Here is a 14,960-nt window from a genome sequence, read left to right on the forward strand (position 1 = left end):
AATTTACAGCAGCAGTAAGGTATGCTGTTTTTGCCTTAAAAATACCTAATCTATGAAATGAATGAAGGAAATACCTTACTCTCCTTCTCTTTGAATTACCCATATGAAGAATGTTCAAATAATTTTTTAAACTTGAATAGTAAGTACAGATAGACTCTTTATTTGAGATTTTAGTTGACTCATTGTATTGTACCTATTGTAATATGAAATTTTAATTCATTGGCTCATTCTTGATTTACTTTGCTGATTGTTATTATGATTGCTTTATACTAGATAAAAAATGACCTCATTCATTGATAGACTCAACTTATGATTATATAACTATTACATTTTCATGAAATATATCTAACTGTGTACTTTTACACAGATAATATGTTGTTACCTAATAAGTTTGTGAGACGCTTAAAAACAGTGGAACATAAAATCTATACATTTTCCCCCTCACTTTGCACGACTTTCGAATAAAATCTCCGCTTGCAAATGCCCATATTATTTCCTTCAAACATCTAAGAAAAGTGAAGAACCCGACGCTTAGCCTATCATTACGAGTACATATTTCCATCCATTTTGCCATTGACACAACATCCTCTTGTAGGTAGAAGAAATGACGACTAAGAAATAAAATGAGCGTATTACATGTATGTAGGTACGATAACCAAGAGAAACTTTTAGGAACGGAAACATTATTATTCTAATAACTCTAACATTCATAAACGTGTAGGTAGGTAGGTACCTATATGTATGTAATATCAACAACGTTGTCATAATTGAGGAGGAGGCTATGAAATGAGTGAAGGAAAAGTGCCTCAAGGGACCTTGTGAAGAAAAGAAAAAAGAAATATATAGCCATAATCTTAAAACAGTAGCATTATCATGATTGTTGCAGTTATGTTTACTCATCGTATTAGGTATTAGTTATTTTTACCTTTGGTAATTTTTTTGTTTTCTTGGGAGAGAGAGCATGTTTATATTTATTATATATTTCTTAATTCACAATATCCGGCTATTTTCTGTCTTGCTACAAATAAAAGAAAAATAAAATAAATAATAGTCAACCTATTTTTCACACAGCTCAAATCTTAACATTTTTATTTTTGATATATATTATTTTAAGACAGCAAAATTGTTTGTTGTTTAAGATGGGTTGGTTGGATCCTATAGCCACCCCATAATCGTTTTTTATATATGTACTGGGTGGAAACTAAAAATTAACACTTCTGCTTGAATATTATTCCTGAATACTTTATATATTTCATTTGGTATTTGCTTCAAAAATAGCATAATATATACAAAACTATTTGTCAGCTATTTCTCTAATCAATTATGTCACCATGGGTTGTTACTATCACAGTAATATTATAATATAAGAGACCCCAACCGACGTATGTAGTCCAGATCTATTTAAACTGTTTTCATTGTCCATATACTTTCATGACGTTCTCTACATCTTGCCTTATCTCAATATGTAGCTGGAAGTAATAATGAAAAGGATTAACATCAGGGATTAAGGGTGACGATCACTTTCATTTTTCCTGGTAACTGATTTTTCGGCCGTTTTTGCCGTGTCAACATGTGTTTCATTCTTCAGGAAAATTAGTTTTTCATCGTATAAGTTGTTTGCCATCCGTGAAACAGTCTTCCTGGGCATGCTTTGAACTCTCAGTTGGAGTGTGACCCGGGATAATTAAATTTGTGACGTTGATACTTGCGTCTCTCTCTCTCTCTGGTGCCATTATAATCCTAATTAAAAAATAAGTTTGTTGACAACTGATATTTTGTAAATACTATGTAGCGTCGGAATTTTTCAAAATGAGTGACTAACAGCCTCAAAATTTTGAATTGTATGGGGTTGTAAACTTATTATTTTTCACCCAGTATATATTTTCGTAAACTTCTTCAAAACAAATCCTTTTATTTTTATTTTTTTCAAGAACACTTCTCAACGTCTTTCTCTGATAGTAGCAATAATGATACGGTTTATTTCCGGCTAATGGAATGACCGTTGTATTATTATATATTGTTATTTTTATTATTTGTAACAGAATTGTTCATTGTTGTTGCTGCTACTAATGTAATGGATTTCTGTTTCACATAGGAGAACACAATGATACCATATAATAATAAACTCCTTGTTGATCTATGCAAATCATATGTTTGTATGATATGTAATTATTTCGTGTGAAATTTATGTATTTGCTTGAAAGGTTATTATTGCCTTAGTGGCTTGTAGTGTCCAAAAGCTTTTGTGATTTTTTACTTTCCCTTCCCTCTCTTTCTTGTGGTTAACCAAATTGGTACCCTAATTGCGCTCAAGAAAGTACAAAGAAACTACTCCACCGGGGCGATATACTTAGAATCCTTATATTTTTGTGAGAAATTTTTAGGACATTTTTTTTTTGTAAATATAATGAAGTGAAAAGTTTATTTTTACTAGTTCTTTCTTTCTTAGTTCTTTCTTGTTAGTATATGATAATCCTATAATTTGGGGATGAAAGACTCTAGAGTTCCATAGAAATGGAGGCTAAATTATATACATACATAGGCAAGTAGTGAGCTTATATAAAAACAATCTTGAACAAAAATAAGTAAAAGGATAATTTTTTATGACATAAGAGTATATGATATATTTACATCCCAATAAAACATTTTGTTCAATTATGGGCTATGTATTCAAATTTATAGGATAAGTTAACATATCCAAGAATCTAAACTTTATTTGATGTAAGATACGTAATTTGGTCCTGATATTGCCTTTCAAATAAATTCTATCAAAGTATAATTCTTTCATTAAGGTATAAATATATATTTTTTACAGAATTTTCTGATCGTTTGTAAAAAACTTTGTTAATACATAAAAAAAATATATAAGTTCATTTTTTCAATCCATTACGTTTTTTTACTTTCAAATACGTCTTTGCTTATTTATCATTGACGTCATAAGTATAAAGCATTTGGAATCTATTTAATCGTAAAAGTAAATTTAAAATATTTCTTTCGGCAGATGATAGCTCAAGGAGTACGGATTGAGGTTTTCAATATTTTTTTTATCCTAGTCCATATTTTTAACATTGGTTTAATCCATTCTATAATACCCCAATACGGTTTAATGAAATTTGAATGATGTTCTTAATAACATATTAATTTTATTAGAACATGAATTTGACTTGTATTTCCATAAGCTTTATGTGATTGGTTAGTATGAAATAAATAACTCTACTGATTGAAATATTTAAGTTACTTTAGTTTACGTGTTGAAAAGGGTTAGCTTGCAATCAGACTACACGTAATAAAAAACGTTTGACCTGAAAATTGATTCGAATAGCAAAAACTGTAACAATTATTCAAAATATGTATTGTTGATTAAACCTTCAAAACAACGTAATTATTTTCCAATTTTTATTTATCTTATTTGGTTTTGAGTCCAAAAGTTGGAGCAATTTTTTTATCCAATTATATAAACATTGTCTCATTAGTTGAGCTTGATTATCTCTCAAATAAACAAATAAGATGTTTGTTACGTAATATATAAATGTATGTACTTCAACTCTAATGTTGTATCAAACACCCATTATCGACTATGTTTTTTTAACAGAGTTTTTCCATATCTATATAAATTTTTTTTTATATTTGAAATACATTGACCATCAAAAGAGTTTGAATTGTACATATTTTCTTTCTTTTTAAACTTTCATTCCAAAAAATGAATAAGAGAATAAATTTTTTATCAGTGCCTTTGTATTTTTAAGCTACTAATGATAAATGGTAAATGGACTATGATTTTTGAATGAGTATAATAATATTATTTTGTCCCTTTATTTAAGTTTAATTCTATTCTAATGTGTATCTGTCTGATATCTGTGTACTCAAATAGGGGTGAATGGATTGGCCTGATTTTTGGTATGTGATATTCTAGGTACATACCCAAAGCATAAATTAATTATGAAACGACGTAGCTAAGTGGAAAACACGACTGGAATTAATTATTTTCTCGAACTTAATAAGCGTAGGTTCGATTCATGGTTGCTCTTAGAAAATGAAGTATACATTATGTACATGCACTTCCGATAAAAATTTCTAAGAAGGAGTAAATTTAATACTTTAGTGTTAACTTTTCCTGATCGATGCAACTCCATATGATCAATAAAAGTAGCGTTTCTAAAATAATCAAGAAACGTTTAAAAAATATACATGAAAAAAATATGATGAACGAAGTAACTTGACTAATTATTTGTTTATTCTATTTTATATGGTATACTTTTAGACTGCAAAGATTCCATTTGTTATTGTATGAAACTTTTTAAAAGAATATAATTTTTATAAAAAAAAATAGGTATCATTAGTATAACTAAAAAATTCTATATGACTAGAATATATGTACATGTACATATCAAAACCAAAATAAAGAAACTCGTGCGTATTTGAAGAGTTGTCATGATTCGATAGACCCTATTTTTTTTCCTTGGAAAATTATCCCCACAGGTATGGGGAACGTATTTTTTTTCAGGAGTGTTGAATCAGATACTTTGAATCTGACAGATTATGGTCAAGTACAGAGGCATTTTTTTTTTTTTAATAAGGGATCAGTTTGCAAGCCTCATCTGAGTTCTTATCAGGATAATAAATAAATAAAAAAACGGACAAAACCCCTCACAGAGATTTAAAAAAAATTGATTGATATATTCTAGTTTATAAGTCAAAACTTTTTAATCAAAAGTCCGCAGTCAAAACAAATTTTAAGATTTATTTTCCACTTTCAATCAACCCTTGATTATTTAAAAAAATAATAATTTAATATTTGTAATTTATGTAAATATATAGTATGTAAGAATGTAAATAATTATTAATTAATACAATTAGGTATATATTTTTTTCAGTAAATTTTTTGCTATTGAAAACGTTTCATTGTACTGCAGGAAAATTAATCCACCTCTACGCAAGAGAACAATTTCTCAAATCTTAAAAAAACACTATTTAAATATATAATACATTAAAAATAACTATATTACTTTAAGTTGATTAGTGGTATTGGTTCTTAACTAAGCCTTCACGCACAAATAATACTTTTTAAAGTACAGTGAGCCATATTCGTTCACTAGATATAGTTTTTCCACCAATTTATATTGTATTTTTTATAACCTAAAAGAGTTTCAAAACTTGGTTCTGTCGACTCCAACAATTATCTACCCGAATTAAGTTGATCACTCATATATAGAGTCGATTTTCAAATTTGAAAATTGACTCTATTTTACATTTTAATTAAGTTGACTTGATTTTTGTCACTAACCCGTATCAGATATTTTAAACTTCAAGGCTCTGTTTAGAAATGATTTTCGAATCTTATCCTCAGCCTGTCAATGAGGTAGTTTTTCATGAAGAAAAAACTAAAGCAAGATTGCAAGAATAAAAAAGTCAATTTTGAGTACCCAATTGTCGTTACCCAAATATTTACTTTGCAGAATTATCCATGGAAAATCCATTCTTTCATCATGAATAAAGGTGTTATTCAATATTTACAATAAATTGGATATTATAACTTAATTTCAACAGTCTTAATTTCTCTGTTTTTAACTATTGACATTAAATATTAGACTTTTAGGATTACATATAGACAATAGCACTAATACTCATAACTTTTGAGTAATGACAATTTCACAATCAATAAAAACCTTCATAGATGGGTAGTGGGCATACAAAGCTACTTAACTTTTTATCTTCTTCTAATTTCTTCGTCTTTAGGAAAAAATGGCAAAGGAAGAAATGTCATGAAAAAATGGTAAGGGGAAAACAAATCAAAGAGACGAAATGGGAAAAATTGCATTTTTATGGCGATTTTTATAGTATGACATAATGACATTTGAATATGTAACTACGTTTGTCATAATAGTCTTCAGTGATATTTATCAAAGAATATGAATATTACAAGTCTATGAGTATTTATCCATTCACTTCAATTTAGGATAAAAATCTAGCTCCATCTTCATTAATTTTTTAAATAAGTATTAATGTAAATTCCTTTGTCAATTTTTGATTCCATCAATTTATTAATTTAATAAATATAAATACATATTTAATGACAACTAATACGACTCTAAAAAAATTATTCCAGATTCATGTAATTATCAAATTTTGTTTATTGGGGGTACATATGGTTCGGTCAACTCTATTGGAAGGTCTTAGGCCCTAAAAATTTAGGATGTCTTATATTTTATAATATATTAAGCTAATGCTTGTTCGTCAATTTATGAGCCTTCTCAATATGAATAATCCATCATATCTAGCAATATTATAATTGATAACAGAGAATTATGTGATTAGCACTTCTTCCATTCGAACCTCTGTCGTTTTTATTTAATCTTAATATATATTATATTGGTCATATGTATTATATCAGTTTAAAATAACCTAGCCATTTTTTCCAATAACTCACTTTTTTCTTGCCATCTTTTCCGTACAACACCAATTCATCATTATCCACTCAATTCGCGTCATTTTATTTCATTTTTAAAGATGACTTCTGTGGAGGATAAATTAGAAACTAATACATGCAACTGTTTTTATTTCATAAAATGAGATTTGTATTTACGTCGAACCGTTCTTTGATACAAGGGAATAATTACATATAATATAACTTCAAAAAATATCTTATGTGTAAAACACTTATGGAGGCATGACCAGAGCCATTGCAACCGCGGAGAGGGGAGTCACGGTGTTGGAAAAGGACTTCAAATAAATAAAACTGAGAAGATTACAACTTATTTTCAAAGATAGTCACTACTTATTAAAGTTCGAAAAAATGAGATTTCGGGGTTGAAAATTTAAAAATAAATATATTTATTACACCCCCAAACAAAAGAACATTAATACCCTTCTTTGTCAAATGCCCAAAAATTCGGAATATGAACATTGTGTTATATAGTATTCAGACGGATAAGATGTATGTATTATATGATAAAAACACAAAAAGTTTGCGAAGCCCTTATTCAAATCATATTGTATTTATTTATGTCACTGTATCTTAAACTATTAGGAAAGGGTCAGCAATTAACCAACCCCACTAATTTCTTATGTACCTTTGTAGTTTCAACTAATTATTGTTTCGGAACTATAAGATTTTTCTTTAAATGATATTGTGTGTTTTTATGAGGTATATATATTTTATGTTTTCATGATGATGAATATTGCAACATGAACCGTGTGAAGTTAGAAAATGAAAAATAACCACGAAAGTCTTCAATAATAATAATATAATAAATATAAGTCTTTTTTCATATTATATGTATACATTTCTTTTTGTTATGTAAAACAACAGGTCAAGAAGACAAACTTATTCCATATACATACATAAACGCATACATATGTAGGTAGAATGTATTATATAGGTAGCAGCAATTTTATACTTTAGAAAACCCTGAGAAATCATCTTTATACTGCCCTATATTACAACTATTATTTTGAATTTCCGTAGCCTCAAGAGGTTTTTTCTTTCTTTTAAATTTGAGTAATACATTTCTCTCTTTCTTTTATGTGTACTATGGTGTGTTGTGTGTTCAAGACGGGTCATCCTTCTTCTTCGGTAGTAAAAGGACTTCAACAATAAGAATAAAAATAACAACAACAAAAAAAAGCTCAAAATGAAATGAGTTTCTCACGCGTCAAGAGAGGACAGCGCGATAATGTATGGTATATCATAAACTAAGTCCCTTCCCCATTTACGCATTTATATCTATTTTGTATTAATCAACATTGAATAGGACGCATATCATTATAAGTTAGAGCGTTATCATGTGACGTCAGCATTGTTTATTTCGGTCATATTGAAGGCCTGAGTTTTATAAGTTTACAAACAATTTTTTAATTAAAATTAAGAAAAATAGTAAACTATTACCTTCAGAATGTTTGCCTTTACTTTCTATCATCCTTATACTTCCCTAACGTTTGGTTGTATTACATTACTAGGGGTAGTACCCGTCATTGCTCGGAGTAATTATGTGTCCCCTAAAACAAAACAAAAATCCTTTAATAATTTAGAAGATAATTCCAAAAGAAATGTTAATTGTGTCTCACCGTTTTTCATGAACACGCTCAAACGTAATACTTATTACTTAGATGACCTCTCCTCTGGAATGAAAAAATTATAATAACAGGATTACAAAAAAAACGTGTGACGTTATGAGTGATGAGCTAAGGAGTACTTTAGTCTCTAGAGCGCTACCTGGCTGAGATTTAGCTAAATACACTTGATGCTACAAAAGAAACGCCAGCGACATTTCATTAATATAGCTACATTTTTATTTCTACAATCAAAATAAGATATACATCAAAGAGTATTCTACACAGTATATACGCTCGATGCCAGATGCAAACCTTTTGTAAAATTTCATTGATATCATTACATTGTTCTTTCTAAGATTAAAAATGACTGCTTTTAATTCCAAGAAGGAGAGAAACATACATTCAATAAACTTTGCTTTATTAATATAGATTCTATAACATACACTAATCATGTTGTAATCTATATTGTATCACGAAACCTTTCTTCCGAAAATAAAGCTTAAAAACCAAAGATAATTAAGTAGTTAACCAGTTCTTCTGAAATCTGCATCTATTATTCAATAATTGTTGGAAATTGTTCCCAGCTAATAATAGATAATTTCTTATTAAATAAATCAACGTTCCGAACTCTCACAAGGAGAAGAGACGCAGAAACATCAACAGCTGAGAACAAAATATAATGTATATATAATTGTAATACATTGTAGATGTTTGCGAGGTAACAGTGTGTAATATGAATTATATATATGTTATTACATCGTTATACAATATTATTTCCAAAATTTAAACAAAACTCAAATTAATTATTAGATTTGCAAGTACCAGATATGATTCTTCAATTATTATATCTTTCTTGTCTCTTATAGATCCCAAACTATTTGTAAAAAATTTCCAAGCATTTTCAAATGTTATATATTTGATTTAATTCAGATCACAATGTTTTGCCAACGACATTCACTGCCACAATTTTTGATATCTGTGAAAACAGTTTATACTCATTGCACAATATTGATTGCATCTTTCGACCTTTTTTTACCAAAGAGATAGAAAAAATATCCAAAATAATTGGCAGTAATTTTTTTCGAAATATTGAACTATTCTTTATTTAATAAATATTATGAATATGTCCACTACTCAACAAGATTTAATTTGAGATAAGTGAATAAACGTTCCAAACAATAATAAGAAGCAAGAGTCGACAAACTGACAGCTGTCCAAAATACATGGTAATTGCTAATGATGTTGGGATACCACAATACATACATTGCTTAAGTTATGAAAAGATTTGATTAATAGACTCATATTTTCGGAATCTAACTATCTGTGAAAATATCTAACTATAGCAGCGGGGATGAAAGTAGAACTGAGGGGTTTCTTAATATACCGTCTGAAGTTATGAATAATAAAAAAATAGATTATGACATGAGTTGTTGCATCAAATTCGGATAATTAGAACTTTGGCGTGGCTCTCTTGTAAGAAAAGAAAGTAGAACAGTTTATATCATGATATAAGAATGCAATTATTAGAGTTTAGATTTCTTGGAAGGTTTCAAAACATAGCAAAGAAGATCGTTTTGCAAATAAAAAGCTTCATAAACTCTGATCTTTCAAAACTGATGCCTATTAATACCTAATCATTAAAAATCTATCCCTTCAAATGGCATGTATTTTTTAACACTACTAATAATAGATATAACATAAATCAAGGGTATTTAACTATTTACAAAAGCCATTTAAGTACTATATTCTATGTATACATATATAATGCTTTAAATCACTTTTATGGGTTGATTAATAGCAACGCCAGACTACAAAGTCTATCCTCAGTAGTCACCTTTTTTTTAGACAATATAATTAGAGATTTTCACACGAGGTGGAGCAGCATTAAGGTGCAGTTCAAATGTGAATACAAATGTAAGTAAGTTAAAAGGTTATAAAACACACAGAAAAAAAGGCTTAACCTTTGGTGTGAAGGTGTACAGTGTACATACATAAAGTTAAATCAAATTTGACTTACTATTGTAAACTTGACTCCGGGGCTTTTTTGAGTAAGTAACTCAATTGTTACAAATTTCATTTAAAAAATTAAGGTTCAAATAGTTTAATAAAGTATGTATTTAAAAACTACTCCTTTTATTTGAGACTGTGCAATAAGGGAGGCTAGAGATTAAACGTATTTTTTTAGAATGAACAATTATCATAAAATATAGTTTTAAAAACAAAGAGTGGAACCTGTTATATCAGAGCTTCTCGAACTGTTAAGTCTGCCCCATAAAGGTCCATGGATCTATTCCTAGGTTGACTTCGAAAAAAATATGCAATAAGTATCGATATTTTGAAAAATTGAATCCCAGATGTTCAAATGATACCAGAGCGGTAAGGAAAACAAGTTTGAAAAGGATTTGGGCTTACACGATGTGATCTTAATTGTTTTCTCAACCTGACTTTTAATGGATAAAATGATTCAAAATTAAAATATTATCTATCCAATTATGCTATTCAATCCAACGGTTGGTCATTTATTTATTTAGTAGAAATGATATTTACATTTTGATACGATTAAGTTCAAGTTTAACGAATTAGTTTAAAAGAGGCAATAGCTAGTTGACAAAAAAAAAATCCATTTTTTCCATTTTAATAATTCACTTTAAGATAGACGTTCCCTTTCTCCACAATAACCAATGAGTTATTGATTTTATTATATTGCCTCCCATTATATTCCATTTGTAGAAACATTCAAGTATTAATACCAGTGCATGTATATAATCATTTGTCTTGAGTCAAGCTGAGCCATTAATCTACTTTAATAGCCGATAAATACGCCATTAATAGGTTTTGAATACATTAAAAGAAAATAAATCCCTGGTCAAGCCATTGTTTATAAATGTTTTTTTTATTCGTTGAGCAAAAAAAAGAAAAAAAAAACTTTGGAAATATGACGACCATTTATGACATAAAAATGGTTAATTATATATTATTAAAATTCGTAGAACTGAATGTAATTTTTTTTAAACTTTTTATGAGTGTTCAGAAAAATTGTTCAAATAAAGTATAAAAAAATCAATAACACAATTTTGAATGCATTTGAAGATAATCAATTTGAATTTTTGATGTTTTTGAACTTGTAATTGGCTTGAAGTTTGAAGTAGTTAGACTGAAGAAATCATCATCAATTATAAATAAGTAACCCTTAAAAAAGTACTGGAAGAGTCGTAAATGCCCATTTTTGTAAATTGAATTTTTAACAGAAAATATATCATTGTTATTTGTGGATATATATATTTTTTTTTTTTGAGATTATACTTGTTGCTCATTTCACTAGGAAATTATTTTTTTTCCTTCAAAAAGAAATGCTTAAAATCAAATAGAAATATGCAAGAAATTTATTCAATGTATATATCTATTTATAAATGAATTTAAAATAACTAAAAAAATGGGGTATTTTCCTTCTACGTGATTAGAATTAACCCAAAAAAATATACGTACATATATTTTAAAAAATACCAAAAGAAGTTAGTATTTTTTTTTACCGTATGTTGAGTGATTTTTAAAGAACGTAAGTTGATTGTCAAAAAAATAAATTATTATTGAACACACGACATTTATTTTATACAATACAACTATTGTGCATTTTTAATAAGACGTTTACTAGAGGCATACCAAGGAATGCTTTGATGTCGATGAGCAATGAATAGATTTAGACCCTAAAGGTAACATTCAGACCTCATTATATCTGTCATTGATTGTTTAAAAATGATTTAATCTTTTTTAAACGTATGTATATAAAGAAATATTTATTTGTAGTACTCATTACACTGACAGGATTTAGAATTCTTATAAGCTAAAAATTATCAAGTCCCTGTTGCTCCTAAAAAATAAATATTGTGTTATTCATTATAAATTAGCAGCGTATATCTGCTGTAGACTTCGGACCGGTTACCACATCGATCGTGCGTGTAACTTATGTATATATACAAAGTGAACCCTAAATACTGAAAATAAATTAACTTCAAATTAAACTTTTGTAACTCATAGAAATTTAAAGATCTAATTATAGAAAATTTCATGATAAACCATTGATTAATTGTCAAGAAACTTTACTTATAAAATTTATTGGTCATTTTTCAAATACAAGGGAGAGGAAAATAAGGAGACGCAAGAGAGATTTCCCCATTTGTTGAAGCCTGGCATGTCTCTTAACATTTTGTTAGTCATGGTAAGGTTCTTTATCTTGAGCCATGATCGGATTTTGTTCTATAAAATATTTTATTCACCCTGTAGGATCTATTGGATGCAAAAACCAGAGTCAGTGAAAGAATATGTGGACATCAGCCTATTTTGTAAGGTACACCTTATCATTGTGCCCTTGTAGAACAAAATTTACAGAATTGAGTACGTGGGTACCATCTTGGAGATAAGTCTTCAGCCATGTGCCAACTCCCACTTCAGGAAAGAGATTTATACATCTTTAAAAGTATGGTACCGAGTCTATCACGCTTGATATGATGTGAGTGTGGTATGAGACTCATTTTCCTAGCCTTTGGAGCAACAACCCTAGTCCATTTTGGATGCACAGAACAGCTTTTTTCCTAATATCATATATATAGATATACGTCTACATGCACTATATAAATAATAAACCACCTTTAGGCTGCATGGTTCTTGCAGTGGTCTAGTCTACGATGAAAGCCTTTTGAAAGTGACCAAAAATAGAAAACTTGCTCTGAATCCATGCCATCATTCAGGCTCCCGTAACAAGAGCACAAACAGTCTCAGTGTCTGAGATATGACTGTATGCTTTAATTGACTTTTTTTTTTTGGAGGATATCTATTGCAGTTCACTATAAATACAATTATTTTAATCCGCTTAAATTGCTTTGCAACTATGGGAATATATATATGAAACTTATTTGTATCTATCTATAAGTATTACATATAACCAGTTATGTCGTTAACATATTACATTATATAAATTGTAAATATAAAACATTCAACTATTTACAATTATTGAAAAAATAAATCAAATTTTCTGAAAAAGTGAACACAGATCTACACAACATACGGTATATTTAAAAAGCCAGCAAATAAATTAGTTTCCCTCTTCAGTTTTTTTTGTTTGCACAAAACCGGTATTTTGAATTGACATTCAGTGGAAGACGGACTGTTACAACTATGTCGTAGTACAATTTGCTAATTAATTTCCATAGTTTTGTTATAGCAAAAAAAAAAGACATTATTTACGTATATTGAATTGACTGATGATTTTTTCCGTTTTTTTCAAATAGATATTTTAAGTATTTGTTTTTTTGTAGAGGAGAGTACTTGATTTGGTTCCTCGATAATGCTAATAATATGGATTGAAATAATTACAATATGTATGTTTTTTTAGTTTTCAAATATCTTTGGCAAATTTTAATCATTATATTTTTTTCCATGTTTGTGTTTTTCTTCTTCTAGGAATTGATTATAGTTTTACTAATAAGTTAATGTTTGTGCCTCAGAAATAAGTCTTATTTTCATAATTAAAAATAATAACTTTACATAAGACTGATTGACTGTCGTTATGCATAGTTTTGTTTCTTACATATTTGCATTGATTGCCATCTTTTACGTTTTTTTTTTAAATTTTTAAATTCAATTATGTTATAAATGATTTTATTACTGGATTTTCTCATACAAAATATATTTAGAAAAAATATGAAATTCTTCAAATATCGGTATTTTTGTGTTACCGAGGAACTGACACATTTAAAATTATAATATCAGAACCCGTGCGCAGACACTTGACTGAAAAGTTTTTGTGCTGAAAGTCACTTTTCCGAATATTGTTTTGCCGAACTGACACTTTGCCCAAAAAATAATATATAAATTTTATGATGATTCAAGCTGTATTACTATGTTGCAATGATTAAGTGGTCATCAATTAATTATATTCTCTGGTTCTATAATTCTCAGGATGTGTTTTTCATTAGACGAGAAACTTCTACTTAGTGATGAAAATCGTGTGTATTTCGGGCATGTTAAAAAAGAAACCAAAAATCAATATTGCAGCCCTAACAATTTGAAGAATATTTTTTTAGGAGAGCAACTTAGCTGGATTGGAATTTTATTATATCATCTACAAACAGCTTTGTCGATGGAGGAGAAAGATAATGAAATAAATAAGGACACTGCCGATAATTACTCCGATGTCGATCCTCAATTCTAGACTAAATCCAACAAGGACTTATAATTATAACTCCATAACAAATTCTCAAGGCTTCTTTCCTTCCATTATGAGAACTTACAAATTTTCATTTATGTTTTGAATATAATTGAATTTAGTATGAAAGGAAGTTCACTACTCAGGAGTTGAATAATCATGACAATAGCTAATGAAAAGAACATTAATTCTTCAGATTACCAATTCAAAAGAAAGCAGCACAGATAAGAAATACAAATAATTTACATCTCTACTTATACTACACAAAGAGTCCCTCCAAAAACAATATGAAAAATAGAAACCCAAAAAATTCAAAAATTGATTCCTGACAAAAAAATACACAGTATATTTTTGTGTTAGAGAGGTAACGCCGTGATTTATTGGCCAATTCTCATGACTTTGTTTTCAATGGTTGTAATAGTGATTGGAGCCAACTATTGAAACATCTTCATAATGAAATGAATCAATAATTAATACATCAACACTAAATCGTAGCAATTGGTGGCAAATAATCAAATATTTTTTACTAAAAAACAACTCGGACAACCAATTTTCACAGTCCTTTATTGAGGAGAAATTTCTACCCCAAAATGCAGGAGAAGGTGGTAATAACTTGGTCCGAGATCTGGACTGAAGTTCTAAAAAATTTAAAGACACTGAGACATACACTAATTCTTTATTTGTCCCAGATTCATAAGACAAGGGG

At 28.6% G+C, this 14,960-nt stretch overlaps 1 long non-coding RNA gene across 1 annotated transcript; it reads right to left on the minus strand.

Moving 5' to 3' along the window:
* Positions 1-12,148: 12,148 nt before the first annotated feature.
* LOC139907477 (uncharacterized) lies at positions 12,149-12,973 on the minus strand. The gene is made up of 2 exons (XR_011784148.1): positions 12,697-12,973; positions 12,149-12,641 (listed from the first exon to the last, which is right to left on the minus strand). It is a non-coding gene; the product is annotated as an uncharacterized lncRNA (long non-coding RNA).
* Between the last annotated feature and the right edge of the window lie 1,987 nt (positions 12,974-14,960).

Source organism: Lepeophtheirus salmonis, chromosome 1, assembly GCF_016086655.4.
Source record: "Lepeophtheirus salmonis chromosome 1, UVic_Lsal_1.4, whole genome shotgun sequence".
In the NCBI taxonomy this organism is placed as follows: domain Eukaryota; kingdom Metazoa; phylum Arthropoda; class Copepoda; order Siphonostomatoida; family Caligidae; genus Lepeophtheirus; species Lepeophtheirus salmonis.